General features: G+C 37.2%; 1 protein-coding gene across 7 annotated transcripts in view; it reads left to right on the top strand.

The window, feature by feature from the left end:
* Window positions 1–20,895, top strand: part of fliI (FLII actin remodeling protein) — a 426,153-nt gene that overhangs the window by 125,815 nt on the left and 279,443 nt on the right. The gene's annotated exons all lie outside the window — the stretch shown is intronic.

Genomic DNA, 20,895 nt, shown 5'->3' with positions numbered 1-20,895 from the left:
ACTAAAACTTTGTGATTCTTAGTACTTTTTTCATTTTTTTTTTTATATCACAAATTTCTTTGTGTTCCAACCCTGTTGAAACTGTAAGTTTCCTTGGAATTTCGTTAGAGGATATCGATGACAATCTGTACGTGATCGTACATATTGGATGGAGCGAAGCACTGCTACAAGAATAAGAAGAATAACAAGTGTTGACAAAAGCAAGTAACTTGTCGATCTTGCTGTAACACTATTGGCTTTCGAAGTTCGAAATTTCCAAAATTACCACTGTCATGATTCTGCAGAATACATTTACCAGGGCTTTTACGGATCTTACCTCATAACTACTATCTACGAAGCCTTTTCCACTCTTTTTTCCGACAACAACACACGAGTGGATCACGATGTGCATCGTTTGCCAATACAGGTTTGCGCCATCTGCCCAATGCAATTCCTGTCTAGGACGATACAATTTTTCTACCCGTACGAGTGCTTTTATCGCACCATACTGCCAAGCCGCGCCAAAACCGGGCCCTCCAGCAGTTGCTCAGGGACATCCTGTTCTAGTGCCAAAACAGCGCACACAACCTAGCCTACTTCTGTGCAGGACCGGCTCTGCAAAGTGGTACGGGAGGCCCACAGTAAAGGGTTCCCGATAATAATTGGGGCCGATGCCAATGCACATCACACTGTTTGGGGCTCTACCGACATTAACAGTAGGGGTGAGTCTCTTTTTGATTCTATTATAAGTAACAATCTAAGTATATGCAACTCTGGAGACAAACCAACTTTCATCACCTCAAATAGGAAGGAGATTCTAGATGTTACTCTAGTTTCTGGGGCATTCTCTGACCTTGTCAAAAATTGGAGAGTTTCCAACGAAAACTCCTACTCTGATCATATGTATATCATTTTCACTCTGCTCTTGCGTACACCGCCTAGGGTGGCTTACAGGAATAGGAGACGTATGGACTGGAACCTTTATAAAAAGTTCTATCCTCTACTCTCCTAAAGAACGCTTCTCACGGTAGGCCGAGCCTACCGCTAACAACTGATGAAGCGCCTCCTTTAGACACAACATTTGCTTCTCTCGGTGAGCTAGACTCATCGTCAAAAATAGAAGAAGCAGTAGATCTTATCACCAAATCTTGTAACGCTGCCTTCACAGTAGCCTGCGCGGAGATTAAGGTGAGGGGTAAGAAGAAACCCTATTGGTGGAACCAAGAAATCTCCGAACAGAGGAAAAACAGCAGAAAACTCTTTAACGAGGCTAAGCGCACGGGAATCTGGTCCCATTATAGGGACGCCTTAAAATCTTTTAAGAAGTTAATCCAGAAGGCCAAAAGGGACTCCTGGAAGAACTTCACTAATGACATCGAAGAAGTCTCAGAGGCCAATCGCCTACGAAAGGTCCTCTCCAAAAACCCCATACCTCCAAGCTGCATTCGCACAACGAGCAGAGAATGGGCCACTTCTAGTACGGAAATTCTCGAAACCCTGATCAGCACTCACTTTCCGGGCTGCAGATCTCAACCATACATCTTAAACACGCAATCTAACCCAGGGCCATTTCAACCCCTGGACCACATTGTAAGTGAAAAAGGAGTTATCTGGGCAATCAAGTCTTTTAAACCCTTCAAATCTCCTGGAACGGATGGAATATTTCCCGCTGAACTGCAAGCTGCAAGCGATCTTATAAGCCCGCTGCTAGCTAAAATCTACAAGGCTTGCCTCAACCTAGTCTATATCCCCACGGAATGGACCAAGGCAAAGGTAGTCTTCATACCCAAAGGAGGCAGGATATCGGGCAACAGTCCAAAGGATTTCAGACCAATAAGTCTGACCTCCTTCCTCCTAAAAGTTCTAGAACGATTGCTGGACGCCTACATTAGACGATCGGCAAATAAGGCACTCATCTCCAACAACCAACACGCCTACTCTAAGGGCAAATCCGTAGAGACAGCTCTACATGCTATCACTACTAAGATAGAGAAGGGTCTTGCCTTTAAAGAATTTACGCTGGGTATCTTTCTCGACATAGAAGGAGCCTTCAACAACGTTCTCCCAGCAGCGGTCACAAAATCTCTACGTTCTTTAGGGGTGGAAGAGCCTCTTGTGAAGTTCGTCGAGCTCCTTCTAAACAAGAGAATCATTATCTCTGAGCTGGGCAGCTCATCGTTAATAAGGTATACCAACAGAGGAACCCCCCGATCCAGGAAAGCCACAATGGCTCTCTACGCTTGTAAGTCGGCAATCGGAAAAAGGTGGGGTCTCCAGCCACGCATAGTCCATTGGATCTATACGGCAGTGGTGAGACCCATACTCTTCTACGCCGTCACCGTATGGTGGACGGCACTCGATATCGAATCTAACAGGAGTAAAGTAACGAGAGTGCAGAGGATGGCGGCAATGCTCACCAGCGGTGCCCTTCCCTCCACTCCCACGAAAGCTCTTGAAACCATATTATTCCTTCTCCCAACTGATCTATATGGTAGATACTGTGCCTCCTGCAACGCGGCGAGGCTCAACGCTATCGAACCATGGAGGGATTGCAGGTTTGGTTACACCCGGATCCTGAAGCAAGTCCCTGAAACCTTCTTGAAATTGAACCATACAGCATCCCCTCCTTGCTGGGACAACAAATTTTCCACAAGAATCCCAGAGTGGAACGAGTGGGCAAACGGCGTAGAGCCGGGATCACACGAAATCTCCGTTTTTACAGATGGCTCTAAACTAAACAACAGAGTCGGCAGCGGGATATTCTCGGAGAAGCTCAATCTAAGCGAGAGCTTTCGCCTACCTGATCACTGCAGTGTTTTTCAGGCTGAACTCATAGCTATCTGGGAAGCAGCCCGCTATCTTGCTAACCTGCAGGTAACCAATTCTATTTCAATTTTCTCTGACAGCCAAGCTGCCATAAAATCCCTGCAATGCAGTAACACCTCGTCACTAGTGGCATTGAAGTGCAGAGAAACCCTCAACAAACTAGCTGAAAATTGCAACCTAAGCATAATATGGGTTCCTGGCCACTGTGGCATCTCAGGAAACTGCGCTGCGGATGAGCTAGCTAGGGAAGGCACCAACTTGCAAACAACAACATCCGCTGATTGGGCCAGCCCTCCTCTAAACACTTGCAAATACCACCTGCGATCTCTTTTCACGGATCAGGCAAACGCCAGATGGGCGAGGGAACCTACATGTAGTATATCCAAGCAAATCTGGCCTAAGCTGGATGAAAAGAGATCGCGATCGGTGATATTGTTAAACCGTATCTCTATAAGCCCACTAGTGGGCCTTCTTACAGGTCACTGTCTCATGGGCACTCACGGTGCCTATATGGGCCTGCAGACAAATGACTTCTGCCGCAGCTGTAGGGACGAGGAGGAGATAGAAAGCGTTAAGCACTATCTGTGCCACTGTCCCGCACTGTCAAAAACCAGGTACCAATGCCTCCACAGACACTCTTTTGGGTGCCTTGCGGAGCTTGAATCTATAAACCCAAACGATATCTTGCGTTTCATTAGGCAAACGCGCTGGTTTAGCCTCACTGGGGTCTAAACTCTCCTCTTCTTCGAAAGTAGGGTAATAGGAAAAAGGGGCCCCCCGCGTGGTAGCACAACGGCCCACAACGGCCTACGTGAGTCTCCGCTCGGACAGCGGAGGCAGCCACTCTAACCTAACCTAACCTAGCCTTATTTCACCAAGGCGCACTCACCGGTCTCCCACGCCAAGAGTTATGGCGCCTTCCTTGTCGCTCTTGAGAATATTGCAGTTAATTACGACGGGTTAACTGGGAAGAGCCCGTAGATAGTTGAATTTACAAAAAGGCACTACTTTCGCATATCTACGCTAGAGACGAAGCTAATCGCAAAATCTGATCTGCAGACTAGCTCCGAGAGTGGAGGAGGTCTCGCATTCATCACCCATCTCTTTGTGTAACCCAAACTGTGGTAGGAGCTTGTCATCACCAGTGTTACCATTTTACCTCTTTCAAGCTAGATTTAGCTTTTTTTCCGTTTAGTTTGAAAAATTGTGATTTAGCTTTAAGCCTTTTTCAGAAATTTTTTAGCTCTTTTTAGTTTTTTTTTTTCAAAATTTTAGAAACTAGATGAACAATTTTGTGAAGATTAAATTTTAAGAACATTGAATGAATTTGGGCTGGATGTTTAAACTTTGAGGTGATTAACAGATAATGCTAGTGTTATGGTAGGCAGAAATCGAAGAATAGTAACTTTATTATAGCACCATCAACCTAATAGCGAGTTAGTTCTGTGTGTTTGCCATTCGATTCAATGGGCGGTCCATCTGCTTCACTTCACTACTTCCGAGCGAAATTTAAATTGAGCTATACAATGTTATTTGCTGTCATTAAGGGTGGCTTGAACGATTTCGAACTGCGCCTACACGAATGAGATGATATTTTTTTCGGAAAGTCTAAAATTTAGAAAAATTTTCAAAAAGAAAAAAATTGGGGTTTTGAGAACCTTTTCAGAAGCTCCGAAGTTCCTGAAAATGAGGAAAAGAGTTCTGCAAAATTATACACATTTATCACATTTTTCAGATCATTTTTATTCTTTTCAGGAACTTCAGAACTATTCAAAACCTACTCACAACACTAATTTTTTTAATTGTCTCCTTTTCAAGAACTCTAGAACTATTGAACATTTTTTTTTTAATTTTTTTTAAAATTTCGACTTTCGGAAAAATTTGAATGTTGGTCGAAATTTTGCTGAACTTTTTTTTCGCCCTTTTAGGATCTCAAGAGCTATTGAAAAGCTACTCAGATCACCAAGTTTATTTTAGAAATTTTTCGACTTTGAAAAAATGTGATAACTGGGCGTAATTTTGCAGACCTTTCTTCTCTTTTCAGGAAGTCCAGAACCTTAGAAAAGCTACTCAGAACACCTTATCTTAATTTTTTTTTTTTAAATTCCGGCGTTTGGAAAAATGTGAATATTGGGCGTAAAATTGCAGAACTTTTTTTCTCCTTTTCAGAAACTCTAGAGCTATTTGTAACCTACATAGTACAATTATTTTTTTTTTTTGTTGCGATATTATGTATTCAAATGCACAGATATGCTGTAGTAGTAATAGTAGAATGGTGTAAACTGCGTCACTTTAAACAACTTTTACAAAACACAGATTGCATCTGTAAATATTTTAATTATTTTCTATGAAGTTGGAGTACAAATTAATTTTAGTTTTTTACTATAAGTATTTAAATTTCTGTGCGGACATAGAGTGCACCATCGAAAAAGGACGGTTGAAAAAAGTCCTAGCAAGGGGAAACATATTCCAGGGACTAATAAAGAAAGAGAACGGGGAATGGTCACGTAATAGTGAGGAGTCCCTTGAGGTGCTTTTCGATACACATTTCCCATCGAGAGATGATTCAGAATAGCCAGCAGACAGCACTCACACTTCGATCACAGAGCAGGTAGTGCCGGGCTTGGTCACTGATACCAATCTAAGTTTAAATCGGCGGGGCCAAATGGTATATTCCCGGCCATGCTACAAGTTTCAAGTAGAGCGGTCGTGGAATGGCTTAAAATAATATGCGATAGGTGCATAAGACTGAACCATGCACCGCACTCTTGAAAAACTGCTCCGGGGTTTTCAACAATGTTTCTAAATGGGCGATCATGGATGGTCATTAAAGTACATCCAGCCTTAACAAGATGGATCGGCTGCATGCTAAATTGCAGGAAGATTACCTCAAAATGGGGATTGAATGACGCCACGAAATCAGTGGACAGGGGCTCGTCGCAGGGTGGGGTGCTATCGCCTCTGCTGTGAACGCTGTCATCAACCAAGTGCTCAGGCGGTTCGATGAGAGACCCGTAGAACTTGTGGCTTACGTAGATGATGTTGTAATTGTCATAAGTGGAAAGTGCCTTCCAACGATTAGCTCATTGATGAATCGGCCGCTTTGAGATATTCATACCTAGGCATCTAATGTCAGGTTCACAGCCAACGCAGAGAATACGGATATGGTCTTCTTAACTACGAGGTACAAGGTCCCAAATTGGACCAGGCCTAAGTTGGGAGGGGTGACGCTACAGGAGAAACCTTGCACAAAATATCTAGGAATCATTGTAGACAGTAAGCTGTCGTCTAAACTCAACGTGGAGTAGAGGGTGAAGAAGGCCCCGACGGCACTTTATGCATGTAAAGAAATGCTGGGGTGTACGTGGGGTTTATCGCCCTTCTTCCTCATTGAGTATTTACAGCGATTGTAAACACTATTCTATACCATGGAGTTCTTGTTTGGTGGACCTCTAAAAATTAGGGTATGCAGGCTATCAATGCATAGCATTACGGGAGCCCTGAAAACATCCCCAACGGCTACACCGTATGCCATTCTGCACATTCCATCTGTAGACCTGGTAGAAAAGAACACAGCGTTAGCAACTGCAACGAGGCTCAGTGCTTCGCGGCAGCTTGAGCGCAGACCACACGGCCATAGCGTCATAAATTGCAGGACGAATAGACTTGATTCCCTATCTGCGCTTCGAGGGGACTCTTAAAGCCACAATATTTATTTATTTCAGGAAGTCAGTGGACTTCAATCCTTACAGACTATGATAAAAACTAAAATTAAGAAATACTTATTTGAAAAATAATACAGGGTACTTAGAAAGCAGATTTTAAAATACATATTTAACAGTGTCGCTTTTGGAGCAGAAAAGGCTAGAGTTACAACAGTACTGATAGAGTTAAACTCACGGCGAGGAGGAGCGATGGCAGCATTACTGGAATAGTGGGTTTTAAAATTGTCACAATAAAATGGATAAAAACTACAAAGACAACCTCGAGGAATATTAAATCGAATCCTAACCAATAAAAATGGACAGTCAACGGACCCATTAATAATATCATACGTAAATGACAAGCAGATTATTTATCTGCGATTTTCTAAAGACTTGAGGCTTAAAAGCAGAAGTCTCGCAGAGTAGGAGGGTGTAGGATCTGAGAAGTTTAAAGGACGAATGGCATATTTGAGAAATTTTTTTTGTATTCTTTCAATTCTGGTAATAGCAGTTTGACTACTTGGTCTCCAAATAAATACGCCATATTCCAGATGAGACATAACAAAAGACGTGTAAAGTAACTTAAAAGTGTAGGGATCAGAGAATTTGGCAGCATTGCGCCTCACAAAGCCAAGCATAGAATATGATTTGGAGGATATGCAATTTATGTGTTTACTAAAAGTAAACTTATTATCAAAGACCACACCTCATTATCACATTGAAGCTCACAATTAGAAATACTGTAATTTGTAGTTCGAAGATTAATTGACTTCGAGTAGGCCATTTGAAAGCATTTGGACGGATTCAAAGAGATACGAGAGTTGAGGCACCATTGCACAGTGTTTCGTGTAGAACAAGCTAGCTGGACAAAAACAAAGTTCTTATTCCAAGAAAAGTGTAATGAGAAATGAAAGAAAACAAACAAAATAACGGGATTTTTGATATTTTTGCTCATATGTATTGAGTAATTGAAGTAAGAAGGCAGGAGTGGCCGTAAAATGCATTGATTATTTGCAAAGTTCTTGTTGAATATTAAGCTTCATATTTCTTTTATGTGTACATTTTTATATAATTTTTTTGATGGATTCTAAGCTCGAAGGTAAGTAAAATTTTTTAATAGTAAATCTTTCGCAATTAGAGTATTTTCAATATATTTAACAATCCGTTATTAAGAAGAAAAGGTATTTTTTCTCTATATTTTTAACTTTAGGGACAAAAAAGTTACATACATCCGCGGACATCCGGGCTAAATTTTACATATGTTATAGTCGCAAGTATTCTCTAATAGTCGAAAGAAAAAACCATTGCGAATTCTTTGCACATCTATTTTTAATTTTTTTTTTTAGCTTTTTTAGTTTTCTCTACATATAAAATAAGATGTATGTACGTACCAGCTCCGAAGAGATATTTGAACCTTTAAAGCTGATCCACAAACGGCAAAACCAATTCCCAGGTACAGGGAACAAACACGTAGCCATAAAACACACAAAAATAAACGCGCAAGGTCAACAAGAGCACACCAAAAGCAAAAAGGCGAAGATCACTGACTTCAACCTGCCACAACCTACCGCACCAGTCACCAAGGTATAACAACAGGTACATACAAAGCAATCCTAATGCAGGTATAACCACACAGGAACACTACACAAAACAACCCCATTTGGGCATCTACGCCAATACCTGAATGTAATATAAATACTGCACAACTGATAACAAATCAGAACGATCAACGACACTTAAGATGGCAGCACAACAATCATCAACTATTCACCCTGTCGGAAAATCAACAACACAAAGCAGTTTAGTTATAACCGTACCAAGAACGGAGTTTTTTGACATTTGGGTTCAACATTCGAAGGAAACCAGATATAAAGAATTATTTAGTTTTGTTGTACTTATGCACGATTTAAGCGAAGCAGCCGAGTATTCGATAAAAAGTTTAAACTTACAAATATCGGCACATTCGTCGAAGCTGAATCAAAAGTGGAACACTTCTGGAAGACATAAGGAGCGATTTTTGAATAAAAACTCGGAGTGGATGCCGGGTCCAGACTTCACATTTACAATAACGGTGGATTAAAAGTTGCCATCATACCAACCAACCACTTCTTCAGGTAACCCCGGCCCCGGAAGACGAAAGAAGGACTTTGTTAGCTGCAGTGAAAAAACCAAACGGCGTCGAGTGGATGACCGCTTGCAAACTAGAAGTCCTAGTGAGTTACTTTATGCGGCAGAAGTATCAACGCGTCTGTCCGGCAACAGAAATGTTGCTAACATTATAAAAAATCACAGGAAACCACTCAAATATCCGGCAAAAAGATGACATGTGAGCCAGGTGCAAGATGCTTGAGCAATGTAGAAGCTTTAGCCTACGTAGTAGTAGTAGCAAGTCGACGACTCATGGGTACAAAACGACTCGGAAGTGGAGCATCAAGGCAGGCCATAAGGTTTATCCATCATTTTATAGTCTAAGAAAAGCTAGGGCAGAATGCTATCCAAATGAAATTGATGTGGGTGAAACACGTGCGGAAATTAAAGTCCAGTCCGTATTAGATAAAACTGTTGAGCGTTTAGTTTTAGCAAATCAAGAAGTCTTTGTTAGTTTATTACCTACAAACTTGACGTATACTTTAATCAGCAAGTGTGGTTGCGATGGAAGCTCTGGCCATAGCACATATAAGCAAAAGTTTACATGCAGTTCTGACACTGATGAGTTTTTTTTTATATTTTCTTTCGTTCCTCTTCAATTACAGGATGAAAAAGGTAATATTGTTTGGCAGAATCCTCGACCTTCTTCTACCATGTATTGTCGTCCAATTAAATTTATTTTTTCTAAAGAAACAAAAGATTTTATTGTTTTTGAAACGAACAAAGTTTTATAGGAAATAAATGCGTTGTTGCCAACAAAGAACATGCTCGAAGAATACGAAGTTTCCGTAAATCACAATATGCTTCTAACAATGATTGACGGAAAAGTTTGCAATGCTTTGACTGAAACTTCTTCCGCACAAAAGTGTTATATTTGTGGTGCCACTCCAAAAGATATGAATAATGAGTTACGGGACCTTACGCCTAACCGAGATTATCTTGGTTTTGGTTTGTCTACTCTCCATGCATGGATAAGATGTTTTGAATGCTTGCTTCACATAAGTTATCGCCTCGAAGTAAAAAAATGGCAGCTTAGGAATGAGGCAGATAAAGAGAGTGTAAAGCTACGTTCCAACGAAATCCAGAATAAATTTAAAAGTGTACTTGGATTGATAGTAGATAAACCAAAACCAGGTTTCGGCAATACCAATAACGGCAACACTGCTCGTAGGTTTTTCGAAAATTCTGAGGCTAGTGCTGAGATAACGGGATTGGATGTAACGCTTATCAAAAAATTCGACACTCTCCTTCGCGCATTAGCATCTGGGTACAATATAAATATCCAAAGATTTGAAAAATTTGCGGTCGAGACTAAAAAACATTACATAGATCTCTATCCATAATTTAGTATGCCTGTTACAGTTCATAAAATCTTAGTGCATAGTACTGATATTACAAAATCAGCAATTTTACCTATTGGTAAACTTTCTGAGGAAACACAGGAAGCCCGTAACAAAGATTTGAGACGATTCAGGGATGATAACACACATCGGATCCTTTAGTTAACAGTTTTAGGGAGATACCTAAGAAAAAATTTAAAAGTCTGACCTCAGAAGTCTTAAATTTACTGTCCCCCGATAATGTTGAGGAGTCAATGAATACCCCAGTTGTTTCAAGCTTTCACAGTAGTGTTGCTGATGCTCATGACTATTCCACAAGTGACTCATCGAATGAAAGTGATGATAGCGAATAATAACATAATTATAAAAGATAACCTACCCTATAACTTTTTGTTGGATCAGGTTTTATTTAATTTAAATCTATTGTCTTTTCTACTTTGTATGATACTTTACTTTTAAGTTTTTGTAGTAAGTAATTTTCACATAATTAATTTAATTATCTACATTGTTATTATTATTATTGTAATTCACTTTTACATTCCTGACTGGTACTATAAAATAATTTTGTAAAAATTGTAGTGCCAGGATAAATACTCAAATAAATACAAAATATGTATATACATATGTACATTCACTCACATAAATAAATAGACACCCCTTTTTGGACAATTCTTACAATTTTCGCTTTCTCAAATTTATTTTAACTAATTTCCCATACGAAAATTTGTCATATCTCTAACAAAAACTAAATTATATTTAAAAAATGTTTGAAAAACTCGACGAATTTTCATAAACAGTTTTTATTTTTTTCCGAATTTTTTGAATTTTTGAAAGTATTGAGATTTGTAGTCCATTCAATTTGAGTACAATAAAGTAATATTCTTAAGTCCTTTAAATTTTTTTGGATCTATGTCACTTATTCACATGTGTTACTGTATATGAAATGAGCAAATGTATGCATATGGAGTAAAATTTTGGAAAAAATAAAAAAAAATAACATATGACTGAAAAAAATTACGTAGTTGTAATAAATGGCTGCATATGAAACGGAAAATCTCATAAAATAATTTTGTCCAGCTAGCTTGTTCTACACGAAACACTGTGCAGTGGTGCAATTTATTAATATCATTCTGCAACATCAAGACATCATCTGGCGTCTTAATGGCAGAAAATAGCTTTAAGTCATCGGCGTGTAGCAAACACTTGCGAATGAAAAGCAACTACTTACGTCATTAATAAATAAGATAAATAAAAGTGGACCTAATATACTCCCTTGGGGAACCCCAGAAGTGACTAGAAACGGACTAGGCGAATGTCCATCTATGGCAACAACACACTGTATGCTACTTAAATAGGACTTTATCCATAAAAGAAACGAAGAGTGAAAACCAAGGCAACATAATTTTTAATTAAAACAATATGAGGAATTCTCTCGACAGCTTTTGAAAAGTCAGTATAAATGCAATCAACCTGAAAACCTGCAGAAAAAGATTCAAAACAATGTTCACTAAAAACAGCAAGATTAGAAACTGTTGATCTGCCAGCGACAAAGCCATGCTGGAAGGGAGGTATTAAAGACTTAACCGAAAAACTCAACTTGGCATTAACAGCATGCTCAATAATTTTGGAAATGGTAGAAAGCTTTGATATAGGTCTGTAATTACGCACATAATTTTTGTTACCACTTTTAACGACGGAGGTAATAGAGGTGAGTTTCCACTCGCCAGTGAACGTACCGGACGATAGAGATTTATTGAAAATTATTCTTAAAGGAAAAACTTGGGTCGGACAGTTTTTTAACAGGACTGAAGAAAACCCATCAACGCCATTTTGAGACGAAGATTTAAGTTTGGGAATAGTATTACTAATATCATCAGAAGAGAGACAGAGGGCACCAAAGTTTAGAACAGTGTTAAGATTCGTAGTGGCATCAAACGATAGATGACTATCGTCGGCAGCAAAATTTGACTTAAAAAACTGCGCAAATAAGTTGGCGGTATCACATGGTGTTCGCGCTGAGTGGCCCTCAAGGAAGACTCCAGATGGTATAGTGGATCAACCTTTTTTGGACTTGATATAGCTCCAAAATGTTTTCGGATTCAATTTAATATTCGACTCGATTGTATGAATGTAGTTGGTATAGGAAGCTTATCCAAATTATTAAATTTCTTCAAATATTGCTTGTATTTAGTGAAGAACAAATGCATATATTTACTTCTAAGATTCTTCAATTTTTTTAACTCTTTCGTATACCACGGATATTTGTAAGGTAAATAGATTTGAAAGTTACGAAAGTATTAGAAGTATCAAGTCCCTCAAGTACCGCTTTCCAGTCTATTTCAGATAGATAAAAAACCATTAAAACTGGGAAAATCACACGAATTAAAATTAAAAGTAAATCTGCTTTCAGAAGTATCCTGTGCATAACTATAAAAACTAAAATTAATAACCAATGGTAGGTGATGCTTGTCCTTGTTAGTGATTGGATTTGTACATTCACTGATTTCACAATTAATATTGTCACTAATAAATATGCTTGTTGGCCATAGCAAGGGATCTAGAATTGTGTCCAGGAGCGTAGCCGACACGCCAAGCTTAAAACTTACTCTGGAGAGTTTTGTAAAATCTGTATATTTTTTAACCAGAGGGAAGCAGGTAAGTTCATTGCCGTCGATTTTCGTATTTTTAGCCACATAGGAGATTATATTATCAGCAGTGACATTAGATTTGAACAATGATAGATGAACCCATTGTTTTTTTTGGAGAAACTACGTCAAGTTCAGTGTTAGTACTGACTCCGGTCACTAGACTACGCAAGATGGTTTGGATTTGGGAAGTTATCTTTTGATATACTTGACTTCCCGTGTTATCAGAATCACTGATTTTATCATTGCCTACCACGTCAACATTAGTACCAGAAGACAGAGATTTAGTGCGTTTTTAGTTTTTATGCGTTTTTCTCTGAACCTGAGTCCTCTCTTAAGGAGATTCAATATTATTTGCAGTAGCAGAGCTATCAGAGAGATGTGTTGAGCAAGTTCGAGCCAAAGAAGTAACAGTCTGCTTAGTGGCACATAGTTGAACTTCACTCACCTTGTTATCATTAGAAATTGAGCAAGAATAAGTGATAACATTAACAATTGGACACTTGTTGTTGACATTAACATCGGCAGAAGTAAAAGCAGCAGCAGAGATCGCTATATCATTGCAGGGGGCGTCGACAATAGCACAGGCAAGAAATGCTTCAGCTAGAGCTGGATTTCGATTCGATTTTTAATCGATCTTTTTTTTAGAAATGTAGAATCGATTTTTTTTAATCGTTCGATTCTTTAGGCATCGAAGTTTTCAATCCTATATACTTTACGGATGCTTGAGGAAATACATATTCTGTAATTTTTGTTTTTATAAATTTAGCTTTATTGTGCTGGTGTCTTCGAGAGAAAGGAGAAAGATGAAGAAATTTCTTCGCAGTTCTGGTATGCAATATACTGAACATGTGTTTATCTATGTTGTAGTATGATTTTGTGTTCAGTACGAAATTAATACCACAGTTTTAGATTCTAGTAAGCCAATTGAAAGTGACTGAAGGGGAATTCAATCTTATAAGTAATCCAAAGATTCGCAGATCTATTAGTATTTTGGTCAAGTGCAGGGCTATTCTGCGAAATGCAAATCGTACGAAAAAAATGCAAAACAGGTGGAAATACAACCAATTTGTTAAATCACTTGAAGCGGTCACATCCAATGTTGATGGAAATGTCTTCATCAACAGCTCTTATAGAATACTTTTTTGAACCTAATATCAATACAAGAAAGTCTCAGTCTGTAAATGAGCGAAAAAACAACGGGATTGTGCTTTGATTAGAATGATTGCCACGGATTCAGATCTTTTACACAATGCTTGGATCCTCGGCACGTTTTGCCTTAACGAGTAACATTAAGACACACCAGGGATGCACCTTAACGTTAAGCTAATCGTTTATCAAAAAATTTCCACCGTTTCCGTTGAAACACTTCGAAATATTATCGATAAAGAAATTATCAAGATAAATTGTATCTCGTTTTTAACCGAAACGAAAAGCTTTCGTTAACGTTAAAAACGTTAACAAAAACGTGATACTTTATGTTTGAATTGTGCTGGCAATGCTATAGCCATGGTGAAGCCGTAAGGTGGTAACAACGAGCGCACATACACACACAAACTCCATATAATTTGTTTGTGTAATTCGTTGGTGGTAATGTCAAAAACACTCTGAGAAATGTTCGTACTGTCAAAATTCATGAGAAAAGTTGCAATCAGCTTGGCTATTGCTTTCACCTTTAATGACTCCGCCATCAATCAGCTTTGCCAGCATAGTTTGAAATTAATAATGAACATAAACGATTTGATTCCGTTTTGATATGGCAGAAAACGAAACGAAATCATTTCGTTAATTTGACGTTTTTAACGTTAATAAACGAAACGAAATGACTTTGTTTCGTTTATTAACGTTAATTATCGTAACGAAATGATATCGGTTCGTTGGTTAAGCATGCCTGAGACACACACTTTTAACAAATATATAAAATCAATACTTTTTATGACATAGACAGCAAGCAAACACGAAAACAGAAGTGGCAATTTTTATGAAATTTCGTCAATTAAATTCCTTATTCCTTTTTATTTTCAATAAGCTCAGAAAATACTTCCATAAAGTTTTTAACTGAAACTAAGCAAACCATGACACAAATTGCCGTATGTTGTCAATTGAAAGTTCCGTATAACTCATTGGTTAAAAAGCTGCAAACGTATACTGAGAACATGTTACCTTACGTGTGTAATAAATACTTCCCTTTTATATGACGCTGAACATAGATCGATTCTAATGCCGTAAACGAAGCGGGAACATTATACATATTGTAATAAGTATGAAAGAGGAAAGTGTATTGGTTAATGTTCCCAAGGTTGGTTTCCCTACATTTTGGAATAAAAGATTCAAAAAAGGGCAAAAAGTATGACATTTCGGTAAAGACTATATACTAGTTATCTCACTCCGATGAAAGGATCAAGTGAAGACCCATGTGGCATTCCTTGATTCTTCCAATTTGGTGTTCTGGCAACGAAACGAGAGAGAAACTGTCCAGCTTTATTTGTCGGGACAAATCGTGTAAAATGGTTAAGTACGTAAGCAAGTACATTGTTACAAATAATAAGCAAAATTTTAATAAACTCTGTTTGGTTCGATTTAATCGATTTTTTTCTTAAAAAAATCGAATCGAATCCAGCTCTAGCTTTAGCTGTACTCGACGATGTTGTCATTGACGTTTTAAGCGGCAGTTACCTACGAACGTACGTAGAAAAAACGTGTCAGCTGACACGACCTAACTTATGAGTGTGCAATGTAAACGAAAACTCACCGACGTTCAACGTATGTACGTACGTACGCAGCCCGGAACGTAGAAATCAAATCAATTCTGATTTTTTCCATAAGAAAGTGTCAGCTGATCGCTCTCTCACATGACAGAGTTGCCTATTAAATATTTTTTATGCTATGTTTGGACCGTTTGCAGTTAATACTCAAAAAGGCCTAATGATTGTTTCAAATTTTGTTGGAAAATCTCGAAATTATTATATAAAATTGGAGGTTACAAATAAATGAACTAGAAATTCTTATTCAGTATTTGTTTCTGCCATTTGCACCATGAAAAATTGTAATTCCAAAAGTTGATGTTTGCATAAGCATACATGCAAACTGGTCAATGGCAACAGTGCTTTGCTGTAAACAATACACACACACACATATGTTTAGTACATGTACACAGACGCACACATTAATTCCTACGGGCTTGGGAGTTCGGTCAAACGTGTTTCGTACGACAAACGTCCGTACGTACGACAAACGTCCGTACGTACGACACACGTCGCACAGTGGCGCCTTTTGAGTTGTTTCTTTGCAAAAATCATAACTTTTGAACCAATGAAGATATTTTAAAAATTTAAAATGCAAATGAAAGCTAATTACTTGAAGTTTTATTGTGTGAAAGCTCAGAATGTCACAAATACAGGGTGCTTCAAAAAAATTCGTCAAATTCGAAAATTTTTGAAAATGCAAAAACAAAATGTTTTTAGTAAAAAAAGATAAAATTAGATTTGTCTTATAATGACGTATTTAAGCATTAAATAAGATAAACTAATGATTTTGATGAGATAGCGTGGCACTGCCCACTTATGATAAAAAGTTTTATCTAAGTAGTCACTTAATTAATAACTACCAAAATCGATAGACGTATTGTTTCATTTAAATGGCAATACTCTTATAAAACTCAAATGCCCGTTTTTGGTGCCACAATAACAAGGTGCTTCAAAATTCATCGTAAAATTTTACATGTTTTTTTTTTTTTTATTAACAAGCCGAATATGTATTTTATTAATAACTAAAAGTTATTGAAAGTGGTTCAATGAAATATTATTTGAGCTAAAGATTAAACAGCCAACGAATTTTGGAAAAGGGGAGTGGCACTGCCCACATATGCTAAAAAGTTTGATCTTAGTAACCGCTTTACAAATTTGTACCAAACTCGATTGACGTATTGATTTCTATAAAAATTTAATACTCGTTTGAAGGCGAAATGCCTAAGCTTTAAAATAAATTTGATAAACTTCAGAGAAATGCAATAACGAAAAGTATATATTTATAAATTACTAAATTAATTAATTCTTTTATTTGAAATAAAAAATTAACTTGTACATAGATATTTTATTTTTCAATAAAGTAACAAAATTGATTAGTAAATCTCTTTTTCATTGTTGTGACAAGAATTGAGAAACTTATTCTATCTTAACATAGTCATCGTCACTGGAACATATATCTAACAAAGCAACCATTTCTGAGCTATACGCATCTGTAAGATCTTTTTATGTTCTTACATACCTCATAGCTGATATGACTGGATCAGAATAGATACCTAACATGTTGAAAAGGTCTTCGTTTTGTCTAACTCGTGATACTTTGCAGGTGTTCATACATCTATATCTTTTGTAGTCTTTGTTCTTAGGTTCTTGAGCTTCTTCAGACAATTCTCCTAATGGTAAGCATCTTTTCCATGTGCTAAAATTTTATGAACCGTTGGTGTAAGTTTCTTCTCAGGATACTTTTGATGCAGCAACTCTGTAGTTTTAGATGCATATTCTCCAAATTTGGGTCCATTAACTTGTTCATGGCAGTTTAAAATATTTAAAATTACTCCCAATCTTTTCACAATATCTCTATCAACTTCTGTTATGTGAGCAGTCACTTCATCGTTTTCAAAAAATCTTCTTGAGGAGTTACCATCATTTGTATTTCCGTATCCATACTTTGGACAGTCAACTCTAAGGCCAATCTCTTTATAGAATGCATCCTGAATTATTTTTTTTTCTCCTGTTTTGTTTCTCCTTACATGTTGTATTGTCGTCGAAAACTTCTCCTTATTGTGGTAGTGTATAAGCCAGCTTCAAAACAAATTCCATACATCTTATCATAGCATGCAAAGGAGATATTCCATACTCATAATTTAGTTCGTCAGTTATTGAATCATCAAGATTTTCAAAGACTTTTTGGCTCTTACAAATTGGATATTTCATTGTCGATATCGTATTTGTTATTAAGTTCAAAACTTTTCCATCGACCATTGTTAGGAGAAAATCATGCTTTATTTTAATGACTTTTCCCTCTTCAATTTCAATTATTGTTGGTTCTAATTTGGCAATTTGATTTTTTATATCACTCACTGTAGCTTTTATGAGTTCCGAAGACTCCTTCTCGTATTTAAATAATATCGGGCGGCACAATATAGTTGATGACGGACGTGGATTTTTCCAATATTCTGAAGCTTCATCTTTTAGTCGTAATAGAACAATAGAAGCCATAAACATATTACTATGTGTATTCTTTCATCGTCTACATTTATTCTTTGTTTATATGCGCTTTGTACTGATGATCCATCACAGCCCCACTTAGTTATCAATGCTAGCTCCTTTGGCAGTGATTTCAACTTTCCTTCAGTAAAACTTTGAAGGAGTCGTGTAGACGTATGATCCATTAAGTTTTGTAGCTCAATTTCAGCTCATACTTCGGTCATTTTGGGACTTAGAGGAACTGCTTCTTTCTTGGCTTGAGTAATTTTTGTGTATCCAGGTAAAATATCGGCATTACGTTGCAATAATGACTTACGCAATATAATATATTTTTTCTTCGTTAAGCCGAGATCTATAAACAGCGCCAAAGCTTCTTCGGGAGTGTATTTCCTGGGTAGCGCATTTGGTGGTGTGGGAATGCTGTTTTTGGTCCTCATCAGTCGCACTGGACTTGCTACCGCAACCGCTTTTGTTATATGAGACTTCACGCTTTCTTCGTCTTTTTTATATTTAATAGCCAGTACTTCTGAAAGATGAGTCGTGGTCATAGCTTTTGTGGTATCAGACAGCTTCCTTTTCCTTGTGTAGGCAGAATACTCTGCTAAGGGTTTTGTTGATCTCCCTCTAGTTGGATTGGTTGACGTGCTAGGCGTTTCTTCGTCCAAAAAAGTTTTGTCAGCTAGCCACTTTTCATGCTTACTTAGAAATTTTGAATTGTTACGAAAGATGTCCTTCTATTTTCTTTCTATCATAATGTATTGTAAACAAATTTTTTCTTCCAGGCCTTCCTTTTCTTTAATGCTTGTTTCACTCGCTAACTCTCTCATACGAAGTCCCGTCTTGACTTTGTAGATTTAAACACCGCAAATAGTTTCGAGTTTTCTAGATACATATTAGAATTGGCTTCGAGTGTATCTGACTAAATATTAAACTGTGAACTATATTTAAAAATACTATTCACTTTATTTAAGTAAACAGAATACTTAGTTCCTTAATCTCCAAAAGACGAATGATAATGTGCATTGTATGATGGATAGCTTTATATACCTACTCAAATTATTAAAATGAATTTCAGGTATACAATTCGTTACTAAAAAAATGTATGTTGTTAACAAGTTCCAATAACAAAAACGACCTTACGGCCGTACTGGATTATATATACCTGCTCAGGCGCGTATTTATGGCCAAGGTTGTTTAAGTTTATTTGATGTAAAAAGTGAAGTTGCAGCTGGACGCAGGTAGACTTTATGAATTTAGGTAACTGAATATTTCACAAATAACTACTGTTAATTTGACGGAGCACATATTTTAACATTTTTTGTTTTTTTCCATCAAAGTTTTAAAAAGGGCCTAAAAATAGGCATTTCGAAAAACAGGTATATCCGCCAACTTTTAACAGAAAAAAAACTATTTTTATTTTTTGTTTCAATCCTAAATTAAATTATCTTTAATTGCTATACAAGAAAATGACAACCGGCCGCCTTATTTACTCACAAAACCATTTTAAATACAACGAAAAAGAAGAAAAATTTAAAATTTTTCCCAATGTTGAAAATTGGTCAACTTTGAGCGGCCTGGTAAACTATAATTTTCTATGAAAAAACAGTTGTATATTCTTGATCCCTGGAAAATTCTCTATTAGAAACATGTATTAGATTTAGCGAACGCTTCCATGATTTTTTTGATTTTTGCCATGCTTTAACGGCATAGGCGCCACTGTGCGTCGGTGCATACTTGCAACTTTAGCTGCAGTAGCGGAAGCGAATATCGTAGAGCAGGTATATGTGTCACCGTGGCGGTGAGCGGTTACGGCCCAAGGCAATACACATAACATATGAATTGTTTACCCGTTTCAATCTAGCATTCCAGATCAGCTGGGAGAATTTTGACACACTCCATATGAAAAATTTCAATGCGCCTTGCGCACTGCACTTTTGGTTGCGTTCGCTCAACTCTACAGCCTCAAATACAAATTTTGAGAGTAATGAAAAAGAGTCATAAAGAACTAAAATTTGCAGATTCACTTATGCAACATTTTTTATATGAAAGTCAATAAACTTTATAATTTTTGACTATTAAAATATTTTATTCAATTATCTATCTAATAATATCTAAAATAACTATCACACATTTTGTTGAGAGATCCCGAAATAAGACACAAATATAAAAATATTTATTTGTTTACATTGATTTTATGAGTCGAGATAAATGAAATTTACTTATAGCGTTTTCTTTTCTGGCTATAGTGTTACGCTTTTTGTACGCCGCGCAAGGGTTGATATTCTATTCTAAAAAATAGGCAACACCTTTACGGATTATTTCGTTCTTTTGTGAAAATTGTTGCCTGCTCGCAACGCAAAAGCGTTACACTTTTACCCTGTAAAAAATGGCGGTGTGGCATTGCAACTCTGTGAAACTCTCAATTCGCTCTTGAGTTCCACATATACTCTGTTAATATGAGTGCAGATCACCTACCAGATTGCGCATTCACGAGTTAAAAATTGCTTCGTTCTGCGCAGCTACGTCACAGTTGACTGTTTGAGCGAATGAAAGAAAGAGAGAAAAAAAAAACAAGAGCTAAAGGAAAATGTAAGAATTGCCCATAAAAAAGAGATGATTTAATGTTTACATGCGCAATGCGCAATCTTCTTGTGTGGTTTGTGATATAAGTGAGTATGGTGAGATGAAATGTTCTTTGTATGCACTATAAATGTTGAAAATTTTCTGTTACTCCTCTATTAAGGCTTTACCATTTACTTAGGCAACAATTTATTTCAGGAAATAAAACGCTATTACACACAGTGTAACTTTTTTAAGTTTTAGGATGCCAAAGTCCAAAAAACAATGTTCCCCAATCTCAAAAATGTTTTGACATGCAACAGATTAATAACACTGGATCACAAATTTCAACTGTTTTCTGCACCGGAGACGCCATTATGAAATTCCTATGTAAAATCACCCCCTGATTCCGAAAATCAAGGTTATTTTTAATTCTATGGTAACGTTTTTGAGCTATTTACGA

Source organism: Eurosta solidaginis, chromosome 3, assembly GCF_040869045.1.
Source record: "Eurosta solidaginis isolate ZX-2024a chromosome 3, ASM4086904v1, whole genome shotgun sequence".
NCBI lineage: Eukaryota > Metazoa > Arthropoda > Insecta > Diptera > Tephritidae > Eurosta > Eurosta solidaginis.
This window is presented reverse-complemented; position numbering and strand designations above follow the sequence as displayed.